Genomic DNA, 12,846 nt, shown 5'->3' with positions numbered 1-12,846 from the left:
TATATATATATATATATATATATAATATTTTAAATATTTTTATAATAAAATATTATAAAAAAATATTATGCACACCATCCGTTGCCCCATAGATAGCTGCACACAGCCACGCACATCGTGCATCACATAGAGATCTCGTGCGACCATCTATTATGCGATGGATAGTATATATTGTGTATAGCAGAAAATTCGTATTTTTGAATATAAAAGATGGATGGATAAAAATTGGGATGGAGTATTAAAAAGTTGATGAAAAAATAATTAATAAAAAGAAGAAGAAGAAGAAGAAAGAAAGAGAAGTCAAAATTATGTAAGAGAAGAAGAGGAAGAGGAAGAAAGAGATGGGACATATGAGTCATTAAAAAAAATTATATCATAATTATTTTTTAATGTGATTATTTTTTTTTAAAATTTTATATAAAAAATAGAGTTAAAAATTAATGAGATCGATTTTAATTTTTTTTACTAATATATATATATATATACATCTAATATTTTTTTTAAAAATCAATTGATCCTACAATTATGATTGATGCTACGGTTAATCACTTGCATCCGCCAATGCCTCGTGAAACCTATTGGCCAGACTGGCCGAAATATTTACCATCGAGGGTCTGGATGTATCTTCTGCGTGCAACAAGAATCGCACCCCATACAGACCTTAAGTCACTCTGAATCCTCTCCTTCGTCAGATTGCACACATCTCAAAGCGATGATTGCATAATCTATGGGTGGATTCGTGCGAAGGAAGGTGAATCCTTCTTTCTAGCGAAAGATACGAACCCATGGAGTCTTTAAGCCGTGTAGATTTTGAAAGGTGCTCTTGGACAAACATTAAGCCGGTCATTGACTTTAGCATCCAATTTGCTTGCAGCCGCCTGCAAGTGGAAGTATTTGTTCTTCCTAGCAACTACGTTTGTACGTCGCGGTGGACCCATCAAACGTTAGTCCCGGGCAATTTTGACCAACCCAATCGTAGAACACTTGGTTTTCCACTTTTTGTCGTGAAATTGCATTCTGCGTCCCTGGAATCCCATTCGTCGACCCGGTTGCATTCGGTCCCCGAGGCTCTGCCATCAGTTTTCCACCTTCGAGAACAGGGGATGTGTGTCAGAGTATGATAGGATGGAGCAATCTAGACCGCTTCGAATATGCACGAATCCAAGAACTGGCGAAATTTCTTTTCCTTTTCTTATTAAGTTATCACAATCCAATAGAGTTTTCATTTGGGTTCGCAATTGGATCTGATCGGACGTGGATCAGATAAAAAATTTATAACTTCGAACCTCCTCTGTTTATTAAATAGGTCAAAAACAGCTGTTAATAGCAATAGAGTCCTTAGTGATGAGATATTATTTGTGGCCTAGGGAGACATACCTCCTTTCTCACTTTTTGTTCATATTGGCAGTAGACACTAGTTAAACTACTGAACAAAGCCATCATCAAAAAGCTTGTTTTATTGGTGGTAGAAAAATTTTACGATGTGCCAACATCATAAAATTTTTATGACAAAGAAGGATACTAAGTGTCCTTCGGTGATACTCTGATGAAAGAGATTAGCCATGTGTTTGCTCAAGCAGTGCGGCCATTTTTTCAGGCCATCTTAGATTCTTACAAGGCCTCAAGAAGGGAATAGATGGCTAATGAGAATCAAGTAATTAAGGCTATAGAATGAAGTACTGACTGGATAACCTGTGCTTCGTAGAAGAGTACTCTTGAAATCTATTGAAATGATATCAGGAGGCTTGCTCGACCATGGCCTATGGGGCAAAGAATAGAGACTTCTGTTTCTACCAAAAAAAAAAAAAAGAATAGAGAATTCTGATCTTGATGATGAAGAGATCAATTTTATCGTTAGGCCACAACAAGCCTTGAGGTCTTTTGTTTAGCTGTGAACTAAACCACGCTAGAGGACATTTTGAAGGTTGAACCGTATGGAATATTTTATTGGATCGTAAAATTACATGTCCAGATCTTCTGCATCTCATGGGACAGAGTCCTGTGAGATATTTAGCGGTTTGTCAAGTACCTGACCTGTGCTGTTGGGTTGGGGATGTGAAGTTGAGGTCTGTCAAGTTAAGGACTCCATGACCACCTTCCTTTTCGAACTTGCAGACTATGTCCCAAGTTGCCAAAGCGAATAAAGGAGAGCAAAGAAAGCAACCTTTCTGAAGGAAAGAATGCCACATCTTATCCAATTCAGCTATCAGCTAATTAGGCAAGAGAAAAACTGATAAGTAATATACGGAGATGATAAATAATTTAAACAAATCAAGCTCAGCACAAGCTTGAATTAAAGCTAGGCCCAGCTTGAACTAGCAATCTTGGTTCAAAATTAATTTCAACTGAGCCAAAATAAACTTGGCATGATTATGCTGAACTAATTAGCCTTGAAAATATATGCTATATATAAGTTTAAACAGGTTCATTGGGTAAGATCCAATAGTTCCACAATATTGTGATTCTTTCAAGCTTGAAATGTTTATTTAGTTTATGAATTGCTTAATTCAGACCTGGAAGTTTGAAATCAAGCTTGAGTCAAGATCTAATTCAAGCTTGAGCTTAGTTCAAGCCTGAATTGATTGCTAGCTTGATTTAGCATTTTCGAACTAAAAAATTAGGCTCACATTTAGTTTGATTTGAAACTAAACTTGAGTTGAACTTGAAATGGAGCAGCTTAAGAAGGTAATTTAAGTGAGATATGGACAGCAGAAGATTATAGTATGGTTAGCCAATTGCAAAACTAGAACACCATATAGAGAAAGACCAAGTCCTAGACCTTTAAGAATTGGGTGGCAATCAGGTCAGGTCAGACCCTATATAGATCATGTCAAATACAGGATAGGCCAAAAATCGGTGAACTCAAATCTGATCGATTTATTCAAGAAGTTAAAATCCAGATTGAACAGGCAATTCAAGTAGGCCTACAAGAGGTTGAATCAAGTTAAACACAGTTAACCAGTGGCGCCCTTACTTTGGAATCCCTTTTTGTCTGGCTAACTTGAATAAGCTGTTGATGATATTAGACACCATAGTGAATAGAAGGGGGATATGGGGTCTCCTTGCCTGAGCCGCCTTTTGTATTGTATCCAATTTCCCGGCTTTCTATTCACAAGAATAGTAGGCTTTAGGCGTAGAGAAAGCCTGAAATCCGACATGATATACGTTGTCCCACAAAAAAAAAAAAAAAGCCAAGGGAAATTTCAGAGTCTACTCATGAGGGAATCAGCAGATTTTCCACCAGGTGGTTGAACATTTTGGGGAAGCATCGCATTATGGGAAGCGGTAGTACTTCCTGCTGTCTGTCTTGTTATTGCTTGTTTTTCTTTTTCATTTTTTTTTTTCTGGGTAAAATTATTGCTTGTTGAAATGCTGTACTTAGGACAATCATTGAAAAAAAATGTTAAGAATTTTGTTTGCTGGAGGCCGCTTCTTTGTCTCTTTGACATTGTTAGGATTTGACGCCTCGAGATTTAGCCCACATTGAGCCTACAGCGAGGTTCGCGGCGAAAAACGGAGTCCAACGAGATCAAGATCATCCGAAACGGAGCTCGGATGGAGGAGATACGAGCTTTTGAAGTCGGCACGACATTCGAGGTGGCGGGCGGCAGCGGCGCGGCCGCAGGCGGGGGCGCGCGGGATGCACGACCCAGGCCCGCAGCCCAGGCGGGCGCGTGGCCCAGGCGCGCGCAGGCCCGCGCGCGGGAGCGGGCCGGCCCAGCCCAGCCAGCCCTGCTGGCCCCTTTGCCCTGGTCCACCGTGGACCGGGTGGTCCACGGCGGGGCCTGTGGACCGCGTGCGCGTTTCCCACGCATTTCTCACGGTCCACGGCACTATTTCGTGGATTGGAGCGCGATCCGACGGCATGGGTGGCTCCCGATTTTGATCCGACAGTCGAAGACGTGATTTGGGTTGATTAAGGAGTCCTAATCAACCTAACCACCATCAGAAAGACTCAACCAAATTATCATATTATGAATGATAATTTCATTAGCCAATGAGCATCAGGCCTTTGGGCCTCCAATGATCATTGAACTAATGGACTCATTATCACTCACTTAATGGGAGGCATTGACTTAGTTATCATTATAACTTAATCATTTTAGGGACCTAATAATTTTTGAGGATTTTATTAAAGGATAGTAGAGAAGAAATCATCCAGCCAATTTCAATCCTCCCACTGACTTCACCAAGTCAGATTAAAAAAAAGATTTAATTAAAGCTGGCATTAGGAGCACCTAAATCAGTCACACTGATTTAACTAATGACATGGGTGAGCTCTAATCACCAAGTGATCTAATCAAAATCTAATTTGCCAGATTGGCCAGGTAAGTGAGATCAGTGGTGGGGATTTGCCATTAACTCGTCAATGATCGAATCAGTGCGAGTAGCTCCCGCTTAAGAACCACCGGTCAAAACTGCCGAACTTATCTTAGACACCAACCGGTTCATTAGTTTTAATTTTGATCAACTTAGTAAATAGGGCTCCACCGCATAGCCATGAATTAAGTCCATCTTGGTCTAGTTAAAGACATGGATCCATTCAACTATAACTATTGAAGTTGAGTCTAGAGTATTCTTGACCTAATCTAATTCAACTTTTGATTAGATTTGACCAATTACTCCATTTAGTCCATTTTTTAAGCTAACCTTAGGTCTAACCCAATTATGGACCTAATTCATCTAACCCATTGACCCACAAGTTTATGCAATTGTCTTAGGTCTTAATTCACAATTCTAGACCTACCAGACAACACTTAATTCTTTTAATTAAGTAGTTGGGCTAATGGTCAGGGTTTGGTATTTTGAAAATAATTTTTAAATTTTGAAAGATTTTATTTTCTGTTCATCAAATGTGTTGACTCATTTCACAAACGGGTCAGCACATTTCATAAACAGCAATCCTATTGCTCATTTCATAACAGAAAATAACTCAAAATAAATCATGAATTTTCTTTTAGATCTAATCTAACACATTCATGATAAATTTTATAATTAAGTCATTTCGCTGTTTCATCGGCATGGGATATAATTGCATCGGCACCCCTACCGCCATAGGAGACCCCATCGAATGGGAAGAGAGGGTCTTTAAACCCTACTTTTCTCCTATGATTGGACGGCCATGGCAACCAACCCAATTAGATTACTTGCTACTTAGATCAAGTATATCTAAATATACCAATTTTAAAATTTAAATTTTAAATTTTAAATTTCAAATTTCAAATTTCAAATTTGAGATTTCAACCAAATTTCAAATTTTGAATTTTCAATCTTGGAATTTTATGTTTTGAATTTTGAATTTCAAATTTCAAATTTTGAATTTTAAATTTTAAATTTCAAATTTCAAACAAATTTCAAATTTCAAAATTTAAATTTTAAATTTTGAATTTCAAATTTGAAACTTCTAACAAATTTCAAATTTCAAATTTAAACTTATAGATTACACCTTAGTCTACGCATGCATATGTATTTCATATTCTAGAACCATGCTCTGATACCATTTGAAGCGAAAATTCAGTGCAGGGACAAAATGATAATTTTAGAACTTTTTTAAAATTACTATTTTACAGTAAAATTATTAATTAATCTCATTAATTAATACTAATTAATCCTACACTAGGATCTAAATATGATACAACAGCATGCATTTAAATTTGAATTCAAATTTGAAACAGTAAACATTTTACTGTACTGTGTTCAGAACACATCACCTTTTGTGAATAGTCGATCACCACAATCTGATTACCGTCGGAGGCTCTGATCGTCACGTCACAGCCACACTAGTGTCTGACCTCTGTGGATCGTCCACATGAAGCTCCCGTCTGATCGGTTACTCACGAATGCTAGTTCGTGATTTCATCCTTTTGATGGCTGATGTTGATCGAACTCCTTCGATCGATGTGTGCCGACTTCTCGGACACTCCGGATCGTCTGCATGATTGGTTGAGAGACTGATGGATCTCTTCCTGAAATTTGGTGGACTCACGACACTCGTGGCACACCAATCTCACTTTTCGAACCCTAGGTAGAAACTCTAGGATACACACCAAAAACCCTGCGCCCACTTCTCTCTCCTTTTTCTCTCCTCTTGGTAAATTTTGAACACTTCAAAATTTTTCCAAAACCTCCCCACACCCCTTATCTCTTCTTTCTTTCATTGCCCACGCCCCCTCCCTTTCTCATTTTATAAAACATCGCAAGAGATGTTGAAAGCGTGTGAGTGGATAAGAAGAAGTGGTTGCTCACTTAAATTCAAATCAAATTTAAATTCAAGTGTCAACCAATCTTATCCTCATCCATTTGTGTGAGAAAGAAGAGATGGCGTGGCCTTTTTTTTTGTGCATGGAGACTTTCACGAGAAACCATTTCTCGTGTGGAATATGGGGCGCACAAAAGAGGATAAGCTGGTGCATGGTTATTTGGTTATCCATTCAAATTCAAAACCCCTTTGAATTTGGATGGGTAACAAACCAAGTTAATCCAAATAATTGGCGCACAGAAACATGGGTGTGAGAGAGCTTTGCGTGGGAGAAAATTCACGAGAAAATTTCTTCTCGTGAATTCAAATGGGCGCAAGGAAGTTGGATGGCGCAGGGAATTTAAAACAAGGTGATTTGATTCAAATTGAGCCAACCTAATTAAAATAGATTAAGCACAATTAGACCAGATTAAACCCAATACAATTAGGCTTAATTAGGCTCAATAAAATCCTAATCAAATCAGGAATTAACTAAGCCTAACCTCTGATCAAATCAGGGACTAAACCGCCTTAACGATTAGATCAACACTTAACCTAATCGGATCAATCCAAACTGAATCCAATTCAATTAGACTTGATCTAAAAATAATTACTCAATCAAATTGAGTTAATTAGCGATCAAATCACTAATTAAACCTCTCATAAATATTGAGTCCAAATTCGATGGCAATTAGGCATCAGAGACCATCGATATGAAACCCTAATCAAAGAGTTCAAATTTCAAATTCAAAATTTGAAATTCAAAATTTTGACCCCGGTACCCAAAATGTGTGGAACTCATGATCAGAGAATCCTAATTCTCAATCATAGAGTTTCAGACACATAAGACTCATAATCAGCCATCAGATCAAAAAGGAACCTCTAATGTGTGTGACCCCGTAGGTTCGAACCTAAGCCGGTAGCACAGAAATCAATTCTTGTACTAATCGAAGTGACCATCTAGCAATGGTACCCGACGATCGGATAGGTCGAATAGTCGCAATCGTAACATTCAGAACCTACGTGAATATAGTTACCGTATAATTGATCCCTTTTGACTCCTATGTTTAGGATGACTCAAGGTTAAACTGTCAACCCTGATGAGATCATCCGAATCGTGCTCAACTCAATTAGTCCTGTGACTCCTCACTAGGACTACCCTGGCCAAGGTTTTACTAAATTGAAACACGACTATACACAGCTCCTAAACTAGAGTGGTCAATCCCATCTTGATACACGCACCGACAAGTCAAGTACTTGACTACACCCAGCAGCCTTCCATCACTGAATTAGAAATTCAGGTAGTCCAGTGCCTAAGTGCAGTGAGTTGCTTGCAAGTCACCGTGGCGGTCTCAGATCGGAGGGATATTTATATCCATATCCCATCGGAGCAAATCTTGACAGCAGAAATAGCTCCGGAGTCGGTCACGTTCAGTGCAGATGTACCATTATATCTCACCTGTATGCCATACCAGTGTCTCCACACTCCTTGATTATGAGGACAACCAACTCATATGGCACACAACGACCTATGCTCGATAAACGTTGTCATCCTTGGTAACAACGTATCATTTGGTCGCGAACAGGTTTAAGGACTAAGCGACAAATCCTCCTTTGTCGAGTCTAAATAGTCATAAGGACTTCACCACAACACAGGAGTTCATTAGAAGATGAAATATTTGTAATGAAAAAATATCAAAATAACTTTTATTTATTTATAATTCATGTACTAATACAAAAAGAGCACAACCATCAACAGACTGATGATTGGCTTTGGGACACTATTCCCAACAATCTCCCACTTGGCCTAAAGCCAATCGGTGCAGTATCTAATACCCATCTTCGACTTGTAGTCATTGAACTCCTTCACCGCAATGGCTTTAGTGAATGGGTCGGCCAGGTTCTCCTTCCCGTCGATCTTCTGAAGGTCGACGTCATCTCGATCCACGATCTCCTGGATGAGATGGTAGTGGCGTAGAATATGCTTCGTCCGCTGGTGTGCCTTCGGTTCCTTCACCTGAGCAATGGGTCCAGAGTTGTCACAGTAGAGCAAAACTGGACCAACAAGGGAGGGTGCTACTTCGAGCTCGGTGATGAATTTTCTCAGCCACACCGCTTCTTTGGCAGCATCTGATGCAGCAATATACTCCGCCTCGCATACTGAATCAGCCACAATGTGCTGCTTGGAACTCTTCCAGCAGACAGCCCCACCATTAAGGGTAAAAATAAATCCTGACACACTCTTGCTGTCATCGTGATCAGACTGGAAACTAGAGTCTGTAAACCCTATAAGTCTCAAGTCTGATTCACCATAAACAAGCCACTGGTCCTTAGTATTTCTTAAATACTTCAGGATGGTTTTAACAACCTTCCAGTGATTCTCCCCTGGATCAGATTGGTATCTACTCACTACCCCTAGTGAGTATGCCACATTTGGTCGTGTACATGTCATGGCGTACATGATAGATCCCATTGCCGAAGCAAATGGAATCCTACCCATATGCTCTCTCTCTTGAGGTGTTGTTGGACAATCCCTTTTCGAGAGAGAAATTCCATAGCCTATCGGTAGATAGCCTTTCTTGAAATTCTCCATGCTAAACCTTTTCAGCATAGTATCAATGTACGTGGACTGGGATAAGCCAAGCAACCTTTTGGATCTATCCCTATAGATCCTCATCCCTAGGATGTAGGAAGCTTCTCCCAGATCCTTCATGGAGAACTGCGACAATAGCCAAATCTTTATTCCCTGTAATGCAGGGACATCATTCTCGATTAAGAGAATATCATCCACATACAATACAAGAAATACTACTACTGGACCATTAGCCCACTTATAAATGCAGGGCTCTTCTCCGTTCTTAACGAAGCCATACGTTTTGATTGTCCTATCAAAATGTATGTTTCAACTCCGAGATGCCTGCTTAAGTCCATAAATGGACCTTTGTAGCTTGCATACCTTAGACTCATCTGTGGATGTGAACCCTTCAGGTTGTATCATATACACCTCTTCGTCCAGCTCTCCGTTTAGGAAAGTTGTCTTCACATCCATCTGCCAGATTTCATAGTCTAGATGGGCAGCTATCACAAGCATAATCCGAATGGATTTGAGCATTGCCACAGGAGAAAATGTCTCGTCATAGTCTATACTATAACGTTGACGATATCCCTTGGCAACCAGACGGGCTTTATAGGTCTCCACCTTTCTGTCTGCGCCCTTCTTCCTCTTGAAGACCCACTTACACCCTATGGGTTTCACTCCTTCGGGTGAGTCAACCAATGTCCACACATCATTGATCTTCATGGACTCCATTTCGGATTTCATGGCCTCTAGCCATTTCTCAGAGTCAGGTCTCTGTATTGCATCCATGTAGGTGATCGGATCCTCATCATTTTCATTAAGTTCGACAGGATCGCCATCTCGGACCAAGAAACCATAGTATCTGTCCGGTTGATGTGGTACTCTACCAGACTGCCTTAAGAGTGCATAATCAATGGGCTCTGGATCTGATCTAATCAAATCCGGTTCAGGTTCAGTAACATGTGTCGGATTTTTCACCTGTCGAACTTCGTCAAGTTCAACCTTAAAGGCAACAGTTCCTTCACTAAGGAACTCCTTTTCTAAAAAGATTGCCTTAAGGCTGACAAACACCTTTTGCTCATCAGCAAGGTAGAAATAATACCCTTTGATCTCTTTTGGGTACCCTATAAAATTATACTTGTCAGACCTAGGTCCAAGCTTGTCTGTAATTAAATGTTTAACATAAGCCGAACACCCCCAAACCCTAAGGTGCGAGAGTACTGGCTTACGTCCTATCCATATCTCATATGGCGCTTTGGCTACAGACTTACTCGGAACTCTATTTAGAAGGTAACAAGCCGATTCGAGCACATATCCCCAGAGGGAGATCGGCAGACCAGCAAACCCCATCATGGATCGAACCATGTCCAATAAGGTCCGATTCCTCCTTTCAGACACACCATTATGCTGTGGTGTTCTAGGAGGAGTCCACTGAGAGAGAATCCCATTCTCTCCTAGATACGTCAGAAACTCATTGGAAAGGTATTCACCTCCTTGATCAGATCGAAGAATTTTAAAGTCTATAAAAAGCCCGGTGACGAACAGTGAAGGCGTGGGTTGGTTTTCTCGCACCGTACGAACCCGAGAAGAGAGAGAGGCGAGAGCACTTTGAGAGAAGGAGCAGGAGGCTCCTGGACAGCGGTCGCCAGGCACTTCAGGGGTTCAGGGGGTCTCCAAGAGAGAGAGAGCTTTTGTGAGGGAAACTTGAGGTGAGAGAGAATTGGGTGTATAAGGGTTGAGGGTGAGGTCTGCTCTTGTAAAATTTTCTTTTTCATTGTGAAGTTTGCATGCCCCATGGAGGCGAGCCCTTTTGTGGCTGATCCACATATTTTGATTATTTTTTCTTTTGTTTTGTTTCTTCTTTCTTCCTGCTGCATCGCGTGGTACTGAAAAGATTTTGAGAGATCTAGAAGAGCGCTTTGAGAGAAGAAGCAGGAGGCTCCTGGACAGTGGTCGTCAGGCACTTCAGGGGTTCAGGGGGGTCTCCAAGAGAGAGAGAGCTCTTGTGAGGGGAACTTCAGGTGAGAGAGAATTGGGTGTACAAGGGTTGAGGGTGAGGTCTCTTGTAAAATTTTTTTTTCATAGTGAAGTTTGCATGCCCCATGGAGGCGAGCCCTTTTGTGGCTGATCCACGTATTTTGATTGTTTTTCTTTTTGTTTTGTTTCTTCTTTCTTCCTGCTGCATCGCTTGGTACTAAAAAGATCTTGGGAGGTGGTGTCCTGGCCAGACAACCACCCAACAAGTGATATCAGAGCAAGGCGGTACAAGGACGCAGATTGCAGCGGTGGTGAGCAAGATTGAAGATGGAGAAGACAGGAAGAATCAAGATGGAGATCAACAAGTTTGATGGTAAGAGCAATTTCTCCTTGTGGCAGGTAAGGGTGAAGGACGTGCTCATCCAACAGGGGTTGATCGATGCTCTCTTGTGCGATGAGAAGCCGACCACTATGGAGGTGCGGGATTGAAAACGGCTACAGATGCAGGCGGTGAGTACCATCCGCATGTACCTGGCGGATGGGTGGTGATCCATGTGCTGAGCGAGACTTCTCCGATGGTACTGTGGTCGAAGCTCGAGGAGTTGTACATGGTGAAGTCTCTCATCAACACTCTTTTCCTTTGGAGGCAGTTTTACCAATTGCGGATGACTGAGGGACAGAGCATGCAGGAGCATCTCAGCCACTTCCAGAAGATCCTCACCGACCTTCTCAGCATTGGCGAGAACGTTGAGGAGAAGATCAGGGTGCTGGTTTTGCTGGCGTCGCTTCCCCCTTCGTACGAGTCCTTGGTGACTGCTCTTCTAGTGGGGAAGAGCACTATCAAGATGGACGAGGTCACCACAGCGATACTCCAGAATGAGGTTCTCAGGAGGGAGAACCCAGCTTCGAGCTCAGGTGGTGGTAGCTCAGCTTTGGTGGCTTCTGAAGGAGCAGGAGGCGATAGACGGAGCGACAGGAGATCGCAACGAGGGTGGTCTAAGTCCAGGAGGGACTTGAGCAAAACCAGATGTTACCGGTGTGAGGAGTTAGGGCATCTAGCCAGAGATTGCCCTCAACTGAAAAATCGAACGGTGGCTGCTGTAGCGACGGTCGACAGTGATTTAGATGGAGATGTCCTGGAGATATCTGACGAGGTATCTACTTCTTTCCAGTAGTGGATATTAGATTCTACATGCCCCTATCATGTATGTTGCAGAGAGGAGCAGTTTGACTCCCTGAAGAACAGTAAGGGTACTGTATATCTGCCGGATGGATCGAGTTGTGCGATCAGAGGCATTGGGACGGTCAGCTGGAGGACACATGACGGTGCAGTGAGGAGATTGGGGGAGGTCCGATACATATCCGATTTCAGACGGAATCTTATCTCACTTAGCAGACTGGATTCAAGAGGCTACAGGATGGTAGCTGGTGGAGGAATTCTGAGGGTGTTACGCAGTGATAGGATTGTGCTGGAGGGGAAGAAGGGGAGCAGAGGACATTATTATCTAGCAGGGAGCCTAGTGCGAGGTGGAGTTTTGAGAGCCAGGTGGAGCCCAGAGCGAGGTGGAGCTCCAAGAGACGGATCGGGCACGAGACAGGAGACTCGGGAGGACGAGAGGCGACGTCGCAAGGTGAGATTCCTATTGCCGCAGGATAATGCCCCGAGCAGGTCTCAGGTCAGGAGGAGCACAGCATACGACGAAGATGGGATCGAGCAGTCTGGCTCGACTCTCATGTTTGCCCATCCATGATCAGCAGGCGATTGCCCTAGGGCATGGGGGCGAGGAGATCCAGAAGCTCTCGGAGTTTAGAGGAGGCTGAATATCGAGTCGAAGTGGAGATTGTTAGAATTTGATGCCTCAAGATTCAGCCCACATTGAGCCCACAACGAGGTTCGCGGTAAAAAATGGAGTCCAACGAGATCAAGATCACCCGAAATGGAGCTCGGATGGAGGAGATACGAGCTTTTGAAGTCGGCACGACATTCGAGGCGACGGAGGACCGCCGGCGACCAGCGGCAGGCGGCAGCGGCGCGGCCGCAGGCGGCGGCGCG

This window comes from Elaeis guineensis, chromosome 4 (genome assembly GCF_000442705.2).
Source record: "Elaeis guineensis isolate ETL-2024a chromosome 4, EG11, whole genome shotgun sequence".
NCBI classification, from domain to species: domain Eukaryota; kingdom Viridiplantae; phylum Streptophyta; class Magnoliopsida; order Arecales; family Arecaceae; genus Elaeis; species Elaeis guineensis.
The sequence above is the reverse complement of the archived record's forward strand: the minus strand, read 5'-3'. Positions refer to the sequence as shown.